General features: G+C 45.1%; 1 protein-coding gene across 2 annotated transcripts in view; it reads right to left on the bottom strand.

The window, feature by feature from the left end:
- sema4c (sema domain, immunoglobulin domain (Ig), transmembrane domain (TM) and short cytoplasmic domain, (semaphorin) 4C) overlaps positions 1–13065 on the bottom strand; it is an 86372-nt gene that overhangs the window by 44097 nt on the left and 29210 nt on the right. The window lies entirely within an intron of this gene.

Genomic DNA, 13065 nt, shown 5'->3' with positions numbered 1-13065 from the left:
ATTGAAAGAAAATTTCCATTCACTTCTATTGTATTCAAATGGCAGCAGAAATCTCAGAAGTGGGCATGTCACAACCTCAGCACAAACCTCTCTGCACGGCGAGATATCACTGGAAGTGATGAAAAGAAATAAAGATGTAATTTAGGTGAACTGACCGCATGATGCACTCAGAGCATCTCAAGCTCACTAACCACAATCTAAACCAAGACTAATTACCCTAATATTCAACCAATTACTGAACTTTAACCTAACCACTGCAGAAGGGAAGAATGGTGCATCTTTCTTAATGTTTGTATTCATCTATGGGCCGAACATTCCTCGTAGGAATTGAAATACAAACATGCACACACGTGCACGCACACCATCTGTAAGCCTTCCCCTCTGCACCTGCTGCTGCATATCAGCGAGTGAAATGGCGCCTTTGATGATGCACGCTCATTGGAGAAGGCAATCCATTGACTTTTAAACAGGCACAAAATGTCAAACTGTATTTACTTTAACCCGGCACAAATACAGAAGATACCTCTGCATATGCAGCCGTCACCTCCTCCCCCTCCCTCATCTCGTCCCACATGTGAATATTAAATTCCAGCCCTGGAAAAGAAACATTTGGTGTGTTCGGTAGATTGGCAGGGGAGGTAATTGAGATTTGGAGATGCTGTTTGTGTGCCCACGTCCGACCAACGTGACTGTTATTGATTACACTCTTGTGAGGAAAATAAGAAGAGGCTGAAAGAAAAAAAAAAAATCAAACACTGCCCCCCTCCGCCACTCCCCTGCCGCCCTCCACCCCGTATCAGATCATGGCGACGTGCTGTTAAATGAGCGTGGTTAAACGCTGGGTTTGGGTGAAAGCTCTTGAAGCCTTGCAGTGCCGACTACCAGCTTTATTGGATCGATGCCGGAGGCCTCGCCGGCCAACGCTTGAGTGAGCCGAGATTGAGATTGAGACGGAGCGAGGGAGGGAGCGAAGGATGAAGGGCTGAAAGGATGAAGAGGAACGGAGGGAGAGTTATGGAGGAAGAAAAAAAACACATCTGGAGACGTCGCAGGAGGCTGGCAGTTTTTCTGTTTTTTTCCTCCCTCAGCATCCACTCTTCCATCTCTGTGCCGAGAGGTAACGAAGTGAAGTGGGCATCCTGAAGGCCGGATTAAGTGAAGAGGCAGTGTGTAAACACTACAGGGGGAGATGAGGAGGAAGAGGATGGTGGAGGAGAAGGCGAGTCAAGGCTTTTGCCTGAAAAGAGCTTTAAAATCTTCAGCGTACACCTTGCTCTCCCTTACACGTCCTCTTTCTCTGTTTGCTGCCTCTTTCCTTTCATCCCCTCGCCCTCCCTCTCTCTCCTCCTGTCCGTCAGTCGAACAGCATCACAGTTTGTCACTAATAATGTTGGCAAAGCGTAACACGAAATGTTGATTTTCCAATCTGGGAAACAGTGGTTTATAAAGTCCTCGTGAAATATGATCAATACGGTGGAACATTTTTGTTCCCGTTTCACCCAGTGCATGCTGGGACACACTGCAACCCTCTTTGACAAAAACAGAAAAATATGGTTGGAGAAAGGGGAGACTCTCAAGGGTCTACTATTCAGTAGACATGTTAGCTTGTCTCTTGTATTGTAAAGATGGATTTATAGTTAAAGCACAGCGTTAACTTTGATATAAATTACTTTCCAGTTCCTGTATCACTGTTGTATTCTCACAGAATTGTTTAGTGTGTCTGCCCGTCACACAATAAAAGACCAACTCTGTTCTGAATGCGTGGCTGAGGAAATATTAGCTAATCAATAAAGAACAGCTCAACACCATCATAGCAAAACAACAACAAACATGATTTTACATGATGATTCCTGCTGAAATGTGCCCACTGTCACATAAAAAAACAACACTGTCAAACCCACTGCCGCTGTTGTTTACAAGCAGCGTCGGACAAAGTTCACTTTACTTTACAGTGCAACACTATAAAGAAAAGAAGTTACATTTCAAAGAAAATTCATTCATTAAACAGTACACATTGTGCAGCAGACTGGCCCCTGTACCACACCGTGATACTGATTTATAATCTGTACATGTTCACAGCATTTTCATGTTGAAAAATGTGCATTCAAGTGCTTTCATCTATAACAATGCATCATATTTCAGAAAATAGATTTTTGTATGTAAAATCTTAGTGCACCTCGTAACCAGAGAGAACTGTCAAATAAATGTTCAATACAAGGTAAGATTTAGGGGCAGAGAAGGAATATAAAACTCATAAGTATGTTTTCACCTGAAAATCATTGTGTTTTTGTATCCTCAGAATGAGCTCTTTATATCCACAGAGGCATCAGGTCCTCTCTCACTGACTCTGTTTCTGCAGTAGTTCTCCGACATGCTTGGAGAGGGAGCAGAGAGGTAAGGGGGATTCAGCATGTTTGCAGTCTGCAGCCTCACTGCTAGATGCCACTAAATCCAACACACTACACCTTTAAAATGTGCAGTCAAGCACAAGCACCTGGAAGATGGTATTTAAGTGTAGTGCATGAGAATGCAGCAACTTTTATAATACAGCATTGCAGCTAATAGCTAGTGATCAGCTGAAGTAAACATGCCAGCAGATTACTGAGAAACGTAGCTGTACAAATCATTTAAGCACCAGCAGAGGCAGACGAAGTCCTCGGCTCACTTTGACTCATTTAGCTGCTTTAATAGCATATAGCAGTAGCTACCATAGAGTAGCAATTTAGAAAATTGAGCCATTCACCACAGAGCAAGAACAATCAACAAGAACAGATTAGCTACAATATCTGCAGTATTGTTTCGCTGCTGTTGACTACTTCTCTTCACTTGACACCACACTGCTGCTAAAAACGCACACTGAATCAAAACACATCTGCTGGGAACTTTATGAACGCCGGGGAGGGCGGCTGAAGTCACTCTATGATATCGCTCTCCTTATCTTTCTATCAAGCGGATTCTTGTGATCCCTTGCTTTCTCATGAGAAGAGAGCTTCAGCATCACTCTCCCCTGGTGACCAAATTAACTCAGCTGCTCCGTCTCTCACCACGGCCTCTTTAAGGTCCTGCGGTGTCACATAACTCTGCAGGCGGCATCGGATCATCTTGTAGCTGCTGGTGTTGTTGTTGAGCCTGGTTTAGCTAATGAGCTGAGACACGGCAGCCTAATAATATCAGTCAGCACTCCACGATGGAGAGCTCATTAAAACATACAGAGAAATAGGCCACATGTTCTGATTAGGTTGCGGAGCTCCTGCGTGTGTTTTGGCTGTGCTTGTTGTTTTTTATGTGCGTGTGTGTGTGTGTTTTGCCTGAATCTGGGCTTGTGTATATTCAGTGTGTGCTTCTTGTCAGAGTGTATTTGGATGTAAGATGAGTCCCTGTAGGGAGCAGCAAAGCAGGGTCGTTTCTTCGAAGTGAGCGGATGTCGGGGGAAAAAAAAAAAAAAAGGAGGAGAGCGTTTTCGAGCCCCATCCGTCTTTCCTCTGTTCTTCACCGCTGTATGTCTGTGTTTTCCGTTGTCCTCTTCCTGCCCTTCATTTTCCCCACCTCTCCTTTCCTGGCAGCCTTTTCCTACCCTTCCTCACCACACACACACACACACACACACACACACACACACTGACCTCTGGTGCAGTCCCAGCTGATTGCTAGTCCTTCCAGGCATTGTTTGACTTTTAACCCCGACCTCTGACCCTTTTTGTGGGTTACAGAGGGCCAGGGCGCATCACCCACCGCCCTACACTCTGACTATCACACTGAACAGACTTAATGTCCATTAGCCCGTAACTGCCCCTATACACACACAGACACACACATTTACGGACGGATGGACTAAAGGACAGCTCCCACCCTTCATCTCCCCTCTCGCCTCCCTGCAAAACAAACACAGCAGCTACCGTCAGCTCTCTTCCTTCCTTCCTTCCGTCCCCTCCCCTTTTCCCTCCACCTTTTAGTGCTCCGGGGGCGTTTAAAACCACACACAAATACGCACGAGTGCAATCTCTGACACACACAAAAGCTGTTTCACCTAAATAGAACAAACTGGATCAAACGATTTCACACCTCATGGACGGAGGGATGTGAGCGGCTCCAGGACATTTATGCCGTGTTCCCCTCACTTTGAATTCTGCATGGTGGGACGCTGGAGCAGCAGCGCTTAAATGGTTTGACATGTATGGCTTTCTGAGGCTGCCAGCTTTCAACACTGAATCATTTGGAAAAATTAAAAAAGGCCTGTCCTAACAAACTAGGGGAGGCTTCTGAAACAGCAGTGGGAGCATCACGGGGACACTGAAAGTCAGCAATGTATTGAAACCAAGACTAATCGCACTCTAGAATGGATTATTATTGGAATATCAGCCGTGACATTTCATGCAGACTTTGGTGATCCCCTGACCTTCCTCTAGCGTCACCATGAGGTTCATATATGTGCTGTTGAACAGATTGCTCTGAAATTTGGTACATACCCGACATGATAAACTGTGAACCTGCTAAACTCTGCATGCTAGCATGCTGATAGTAGCATTTAGCTCAAAGCACAGCGGTGCAGCACAGCTTCAAAGAGCTGCTAGCATGGCTTTAGGCTCTTACTTTCAAAACAAGTGAGAAGATCTGCCAGCCTGGATGATTTGAACCTGGTTCCCACACAACCCATCATCTTGCTTCAAGAACTTTCTGGACATCAGTGTCAGTATCTTGCAACAACACAGCACGTAGAATACAGAAAGCTACATTGAGGAAATAGTTGAAAATAGTCTATTCTTGTTGGAAGCAAGTTCAAATGATGTCACTGCACTGAGTGTATTTCATCTGTTTTAAAGACGAAACAATCGACACAAATGACTTGATTATGAGCTTGAATTGTACTACCTGTGACCACAGAGGCATCTCCATCATATAGGCAGGGGATGTCACTGAAAAAGAAAGATGTGGGTCCTGTAAGAGGAACAGTTTGATTGGTGGCACAGTTCAGCTTTATGAACTTCACTTTGAGAGAAAGCTCTCAAAGATAAATTGTTCAAAACATGATCTTTCTCCACACAGAAAGATTCATTGCTGAATGATAATGTGTGACCCGAGTTCACCTACTTTCATTTTTGTGAGTCAAATGCATTCAGGGGTTCAAACACGTTATCGGGGAGTGTGTGAACCCACCAGTTAGCCTTGGGAGAAAATTTCACCAATTGAGATGAATTTTTACAGCTGAAACGTTTTGATCAGAGATCGGCCCTTAAAAACATGAACTCCCCTTACAAAAAAAGTTTTTGTGATTTGAATCTGAGCTCACACGCCGCATGTTGTTCTGTATGACAGCTTTAGTTAAATGCCTTGAATATAAATGTAAAAATATACAATCATCAAAGACGAGATCTCAAGGTTCCGGGTTCAAGTCCAGAGCAAAATGGCTATGAAATTGGAGTGGAAAAAAATATCATGTTACAGCGCTCCCTGCAAAATTGATGACTTGTGGGACGTAAGGGAAGTCAACATGGACTTCAACATTTTTTGCTATTTCTTCTCACTTATTCATACAGGGCTGCAGAGCTACACGTGCAACAGGGCTGAAAAAACACACCTCCACAGTGAACTAAGGAGCTTTTCCCTATGCAGTCACAAGACAGATGAAGGCAACAGAGCTGATGCACTGCTTTTATTCAGAGTTGGGAGCTAATGGAGCAGACACGGACACTCCATTGACACCGAAACACACACACACACCCTGCATACTCAGCGTCTGAAAGTCTTAGCACAAAGACACAGGTGGACACTTAAAGCAGGTAGAGTGTGTGTTTATTTTGAGAGTCTGCATGGTTTGAATGGTCTGAAGCACGAGTGGGTCTGCATCTAAGTGATAGCATTAACTGGCATATCTGTGAATATAGGTGCGAAACACTATGCTGACCAGCTCACATTAAACACTGCGGGTTTATGGCGATGTGTGTGGGCGATGTGTTGGCAGATCGTGCAGCGTGTTCATGTTGAGCTGGCACAGATGAAAGACTGATAATCAAAGAGGGGTTTGATCCACTGCATGCAGTCTGTGAACGTGCGTTTGAAATACAGAAGACGAATGTGAGAGATCTGTGATCGTGCTTGCTGTAGCATCCCTCTCAAAGCACGTTAGCATATTCTCAAAGTTCTTTGAAAATCCCCCTTTCAAACTGCTCCCATCAATATGTGAGCCATCCATCGATTTTCATGCACCTGAGCACATGATTTCCCATATTTGCACACAATTAATGATTTGCTAACCAGCGGCGGGGCATCAAGCAATTCAACTGCATCAAGCTAATGTCATTGACTTTCCTTTCACATTGTGATTGGAATTCACTTCTCATCCTAATTACCTCAAACTGAAGCGGAACTGAGCACCACATTTGACTTTAAACAACCTATTTCCGCTTTATGGAAACGTCAAAAAGAAAAAAAAAAAAAACTCCCATGAGGGCTTGCAGTGTAACATCTTAGCCTCCCTGCTGCCTCCCCCCAGCACCCTGCTTTCTTTCATGTCTATCCCCTGGGAGATTCTGCAGGCCTTCAAATCCCCATCTTCTCTCCTTTCATCCCTGCTGTAACTCTTGGTTGCTTGCACCCCCCACCCCCCTCGCCGCCTTGTCCATGTCATGGTCGGCTGGTCAGGCGTGGCCGGCTTATAATTCTTTGATCGGAGCTCTGATCTCTTCCATCAGTGCCAGGGGCTCCAGCTGATTACAGATGAAATGGATCTGATTTGGACTCTGACTGCGGGCCAAACACCTGCTCAGACCCGAGGAAGTGATAGAAGAGGAGGTGCAGGCGAGATGAAACCGGAGAGACTGACGTCCAGCTAATCGGACAGCAAGACCATCTGTGCTTCTGGTCTGCGGCGGTGAACGCACGCCCAATGGAAGCTGATTGTACTGCAAACATCTGGGGAGTGGACGTAGTATGGAAATATTATTACTATTGAACTCTCAGCTTCTTTCCAAAATTTGACTGTTGCGATTATTTATGATGCAGAAACCAGGAGCAGCATGTTTGACCTGAAAACTGAATTTTGACAAGTTGGTAAAGCTCTTAATGGGATCTTTCAGCTCGCTGTTTTGGTTTTATCCCTGGAAACAGACAGCAGACAGACAGTTAAAGACTAACTGGTGAACATACAGGAAGATCTGGTAACTCAAGATCCATATTTCCCTCAAGAAGGTGGAAAACCAAAGCAAAATGAGAATAAATGCTGGACTTCACATTCATCAGGTGTGGACAAACACATTTCCAAAGCAATGCTAATGTTGCTTTGCATCTGCTGAGTGATTAACAAAAACGCTAGCCATGTCAACAGTATCCGAATCTCTGAAATCCCTTTGCAGCCATCGTTATCTACCTCAAGGGGCTGAAAAGCAACCCCCAAGAAATCTACTAGTTTGAGTTTGAGTGGAGATCTTTTAGTGTCCATAGATGAGTCTAATCAATGCTGTTCCAATCACTCCAGCAGCTCGTTCCACTCATGCATTAGCCTCTGGTAAAAGGGGCAAATCAGTAAATGAACAGACCTGGTCATGTGCTACTTGCAGAACTCTTGCAGAAGAAAAACAACTGAGCCAATCAAGTTTTGCATGTGAGATAAAGAAATGGGGCGTCATCTTCCTCAGCCACAAAAATGGATGCACGCTTGGATGAGATGGAGCTTTTTACTGGGTGATGTAAATTGTCTTACAGAAACAATAACAATTCAATCAGCACATTTATTTGTTTGCTGTTTTTTGCTTCCTGGTCGACTGAATATCACGTTGATTAGATTGACTGGTTAGTACCAAAATAAACCTGAAACAGTGGAGCAAAATAACCTGTAAACTGTTAGCATGACCATGAAAATGTGAATTCAGTTTATAAAGCAAACTTATTATGTTTTTTTTCAGGATTAATCATAGTATTTGAATATTTAAAGGCTGTTCAGTGATAGATTCACAATCAAGCTGCATTAACCAATTTTCTCTTAATCGTTTAACCTGATTGGTGAAACCTGTTTTCTGATTCCTTCAGAAAGCCAACAGTAGCCAGGTTGCTCATGTGTGAGCAGACACACTGTCTGTGTTTCCTCTCTGCCTCCATCTCGGGCTTCCTCATCCTTTTTTCTTTCTCTGATTGACCTTGTGTTGTCAGCGCAGTGTATGTTTCTGATCAACACACGAGTGCAGTGAAAAATACATCCATACTGCCCTGCCGCGACCTATTATCAATACACATATATACTATAAGTGTGTGTGTGCTGCCTCATCATCACCATGTAGTCACAGGTCGATCAGCCTTGCTCAAGGCAATGGACTGGCTTATGAGCAGCAGCCTAACACACACACACACACACACATGGACACACAAATTCACTGGTTTGTGGTGCATATTTCTGTTGACTATTAATGCTACCACATACACACACACACACACACGCATGCATGTATTCATGCACACATATTTATGTGGACCATAAATGAACATAAACTGTGCACAGCACATGAAAGCAATGCTTCATCACGTGCCACATGCACAGCTGCAGACACATCTTGCAACCTGCTCCTCACACACCAGCGCACTAATCAAATCACTTCAGCAAATACGCTCCTTTCACCCACCAGCCACGTTCAGACAAACAAAAAAGCTGACAAACTTTCTCTGTTGTATTTCAAAGCTCATTAAAAAGTATTCACTGCTGTACGATTTAGCGCTGTAATCAGCTCTGAATAATAGAAATGGTCGTATTGACGCCTGCGGGCACCCGACGTACTGTCTCATTTTGGAACAACAACCGCTGGGCGTGCGAATGCAAAACACTATGACACACACACACGCCCACGCACACACTATCTCCCTCTCGCTTTGCTTTCCCTCTTTGGCTGCCGGTCTCTGAAACACTAACAGTGTATTCTGGCTCAGGGAGGCCGCCTACTATGCTCCTAGGGGGGCTAATTGTCCAGTGGCGCTCCTTCGGTTTCCCTCCCACTCTCTCTGTCCTCTCCCCTCTCCTCGGCTCTGGTCTTTGAGCGCTTCTTTCGGGGGAGAGTTCAGGAGTTCACGCTGAGCTCAGGGCTCTGGATCCCAGTGAGGTGCCACAGGGCAGAAAGGTTACACCTAGCTGGACTCCTATAGGAACAGCCTACACAACTCTGTGGCAGACAGGTGGGGAGGGAGGCAGGGGCGCACTGACAGAGAGATGAAAAGAATGACGGCCGAGAGAAGAAAAACAGGACCGAAAAGGAGCGACATGAGCGACTGTAGTGTAAATGTTGAGGGCGAGAGCGCCTTTGTAGGCTGAGGCTTTCATTGTCAAGTTCCTCATTCAGACACATGAAGCAGCACTTTTATATATTTATTTTTACAGCTTTCAGAAGCCCTGCAGCAGCTGGAGGTTATTTTAGAGCCACACATTCCATATACCGTCCAAACATACACGGCCGCAAGCGATCTCTAACGCTCGATGGTCAAAACACTCATTCCGCATGCATCTACATGGAGCGCTGTAATCTTGCTGCTACACCACTCCCTGCTTTCAGCACATTTAACTCCTTCCGCCTCTCCAGCCGCCTCCCGTATTAGCATTTAGATTTAGCTGAATTTAGAACGTTTCTCTCAATATGTATTCGTGTTCATCAGATGTTGCGTATCTCGGGCTCTGCTGCGGGATTTGTGAGCTCGGGGTCGGCCTGTGTCAAGCTTGCTCAGAATATCACATGAGCAGAGCCACATCCCCTAACTAAAATATTATTATTGTTGAAGTAAGTGGGAAATGGTGCTGTTAAAGTTCTAGTTTAGCATGCAACGCCTAAAAAAAAAGCAGTGTCAACTTATCACGGTAGTAGTATGTTTACTGGTTGTGACTCAACAGCCACTAACAATGAACATGCCCTTGAGCAAGGCACTTAACCCAGCTAGATTCAATGTGCTCAGTGACTTAGAGAAGTCTGGATACAATGAGAGACTTCAGTTTCTAGTACTGGGCAGTTCCCAGTGGCCAAAATTAGCAGACTGTGGTTGTACTGGGCAGCTCCCAGGAATGAATGTGCATTACTGTAAAAAATGCACAGCGGGACATTTCTGAAGAGGCATGTGCACACTCAGCAGAAGTAAATCCTTCCCTGGATGAATAAATGTATAAAAAGAAATCTGCCTACGACAGCTATTGGATCAGTTAGCGAAATCAACGACCATCAGCTAAAAATGCACCTGGCAGACACACAGTGCAGACAGACGTTTGTTGAGGAGTGGAGAGCAGAAGTGAAAGGTGAGAGGAGTGAAAAGATGCTCTAACCCTGGCTCTATTAGAGCCTGATTGGTCCATTAGGGGGTAAAGGCGATACGCAAACCGAGAGCGGCGCTCCTCCAGCCCGGTTCTACATTAACCACTGCCTGCTCTCTACTTTGTTGAACACACAGGCTGATCAATAGCAATGAGGAGGGAGGGGAGGAGGGTGGGAGGTGGCGAGGCGAGCAGGAGAGAAAAGAGGTCCAGGTTTACGGGAAGATAAGCCGGGATCGATGGAGAGACAAGGACTGCTGCTGCGTGGAGAGAAGGGGACGGAGGAATGCGAGATGCGGCAGGTTGACACTCGTTCACCTCATCAAACCAGATGGAGGCAAACCCGTGTGTGTGTGTGTGTGTGTGTGTGTGTGCGTGCGTGTGTGTCGCACAAGCATCATCTCTCGCTGATGTGAATACGTGTGTTTGTCTAATTATTTACATATGGCTGCAGAAGCCTCTTGCATCTGTACTGCAACAAAGGTTATATACATTATATATGTGTGTGTGTGTGTGTGTGTGTGTGTGTGTGTGCGTGTGTGTGTGTGTGTCTGGGTTTCTTTTTTTAACAGAATTGCTGCTCTCATTCACTCAATAATTCCAATCTCGTCTACTTTGCCGGGTGTTTTTTGTCTGGAATAACGCTCGTGCTAGAGAAACATTTCTGCGGACACTTCACATTAGAAGCCGGCCAGGACAGAGCAGGATTATGCCCTTGGGGCTTGAATATGAATAAACAGTAGCTAAACAGTAACAAAAAATAAAACTGTCAAACACAATTGCAATGAATTACTGAGCAATTATGTTAAAGGAATCGTTTTGCATACCAACACCTCTATATTGTAAACCTCATGATTTTTATTTGTTGGTTTTTACGAGGGGTTACCTGCTGAAGCTATTTTTTGATTTGGACGACGTCCTCAGTGAAACTTAACTCTTCCTGAAGAGCATTAAAAGCCTACCAGGAAAGACGTACTTGTACGCCCCGTGAGGAACTGTCGGGGAAGTGAAGCGTCATTGCAGGAAGCGTTTCACGACAGTAGCTTAACAGCGATCCAGGAAACGTGGAAGCGATGTACTGTACGTGCGAGAAATACACTCGAAGCTTCAAATACAGGCCTGCTGCATTCTGCAGCTGATTACGTGAACGCCTCGGCTGTTAGTGTGCATGAACACAGCAGCTCTGGCCTTGTGACTGGGTGTGTATGGGGGCTAGCATGTAAGTGCAGTGCATTCACGTGCGCTGACAGATGACACCCGTCAAGCTGTTTTGATGTACATAACCTCCACCTCCTCTCCTTCCCCTTCATCCCTCTATCGCTCTCTCAATCTCTCTCCTCTCACTGCCACGTCCCCTTTACTTCCCCTTTCTCCCCTCCTCCCCCTTTTCCTGCCCCAGCTCTCGCTGTCTGCGATGGCACCCTGTCACAGAAAGCTATTTATGATCGGCACCCAATATCCTCACAGAGATAAACACACGCTGTGAGAGAGAGGGAGGGAGGGAGAGCCAGAATGATTTGAGTGAATGAGAGATAAGTGCATTGTGACAGTAAGACACACACGCACACACACACACACACACACACACACACACACACACACACACACACATGTGAAAAAATATGGATTGAGGAACATTGCAATGTTGCCCGAGGCTGTTTTTTCACGCCTCATGTGTTCGTGTGTGCACGGCTCGGTCCCCGTTGTTGTCACGGTCCGTGTGTGTCTGTGCTGTGTGTGTGTGTGTGTGTGTGTGTGCAAGTGTTTCAAGTGCATCCCTCTTCTACCCGTCTGTGTGTTCTGTAGGCGGAAGTTAGGATACAAATGACTTTTTAAGAAAAGAAATATCAGACTATTTAATGAAGTCTGTCGGAGCTCCCAATCGCTCGATCAAACAGACGATGGACCGTACAGAGAGAGAGCCCTTCATCGCACACTTTAAACTAGAGATGGCCGCCCACTATCTTACACACTCTCACACAAACATAGAGCCCTGATTCTGTGAGAAACAGCCATCTAAGAGATTGTTTCGAAACATTAAATACATACAGACAAGCTGAAACTGACACTCTGCGACTGGCCGGGTCCTAGCGACCCATTAGGGGCGCCAAAGACATTATATTCATGTGTGGCAGTTGGTCTGAATAAGGTTTTTCTTTTGATAAATGTTTGCAGATCTTGCTATTGAGCAACCTCCACCAATCAGATTGTTATGGCAGCTTGTATGTAGCCTGAGAGACAAACCCCAGGGAAAAAAATGCTGTATAGCTGTTGCTGATACTTGCAAAGTTTATGATTTGCAATAGCTTAAAGCAACATTTCTAACAACTTCTTTTATCATCATCTCTGAATTTTGAGAGATTTTAGCAGGTAAATTAAACTAAAACTGAAAAAGTGGAGATAGTGGCCTTGTGTATTTAGACTAAAACTTTTTGTTTCTGGCTTGAAATGATGATGAAGTGCTCCAAACACAAATCATAAAAACTCAAACTTGAAATTCTGTGCACGGTCAGTCAGCTTCACTGACTGGCGCTGCAATCCCTGCATTTCTCTTTCCTCCCTCTCTTTCTTTCGTCCTTGTTTTCCACTTCTGCACTTCAGGTGAAATATGGCTGCCACACTTTCGCTCACACGAACACAAACAGGGCAGGGCGTGAGCACCCGACACACACGCGCACACCCTCACACACACGCACACACACACCCTCTACACACACAACTCATAACCTCAGCCTCTTTCTTAACAAAATGCTCTGAAATCCAATATCCTAGCCAAATTCAAGCCCTGCTTTGTC

Source organism: Chelmon rostratus, chromosome 5, assembly GCF_017976325.1.
Source record: "Chelmon rostratus isolate fCheRos1 chromosome 5, fCheRos1.pri, whole genome shotgun sequence".
NCBI classification, from domain to species: Eukaryota; Metazoa; Chordata; class Actinopteri; order Chaetodontiformes; family Chaetodontidae; genus Chelmon; species Chelmon rostratus.
The sequence above is the reverse complement of the archived record's forward strand: the minus strand, read 5'-3'. Positions and strand labels throughout refer to the sequence as shown.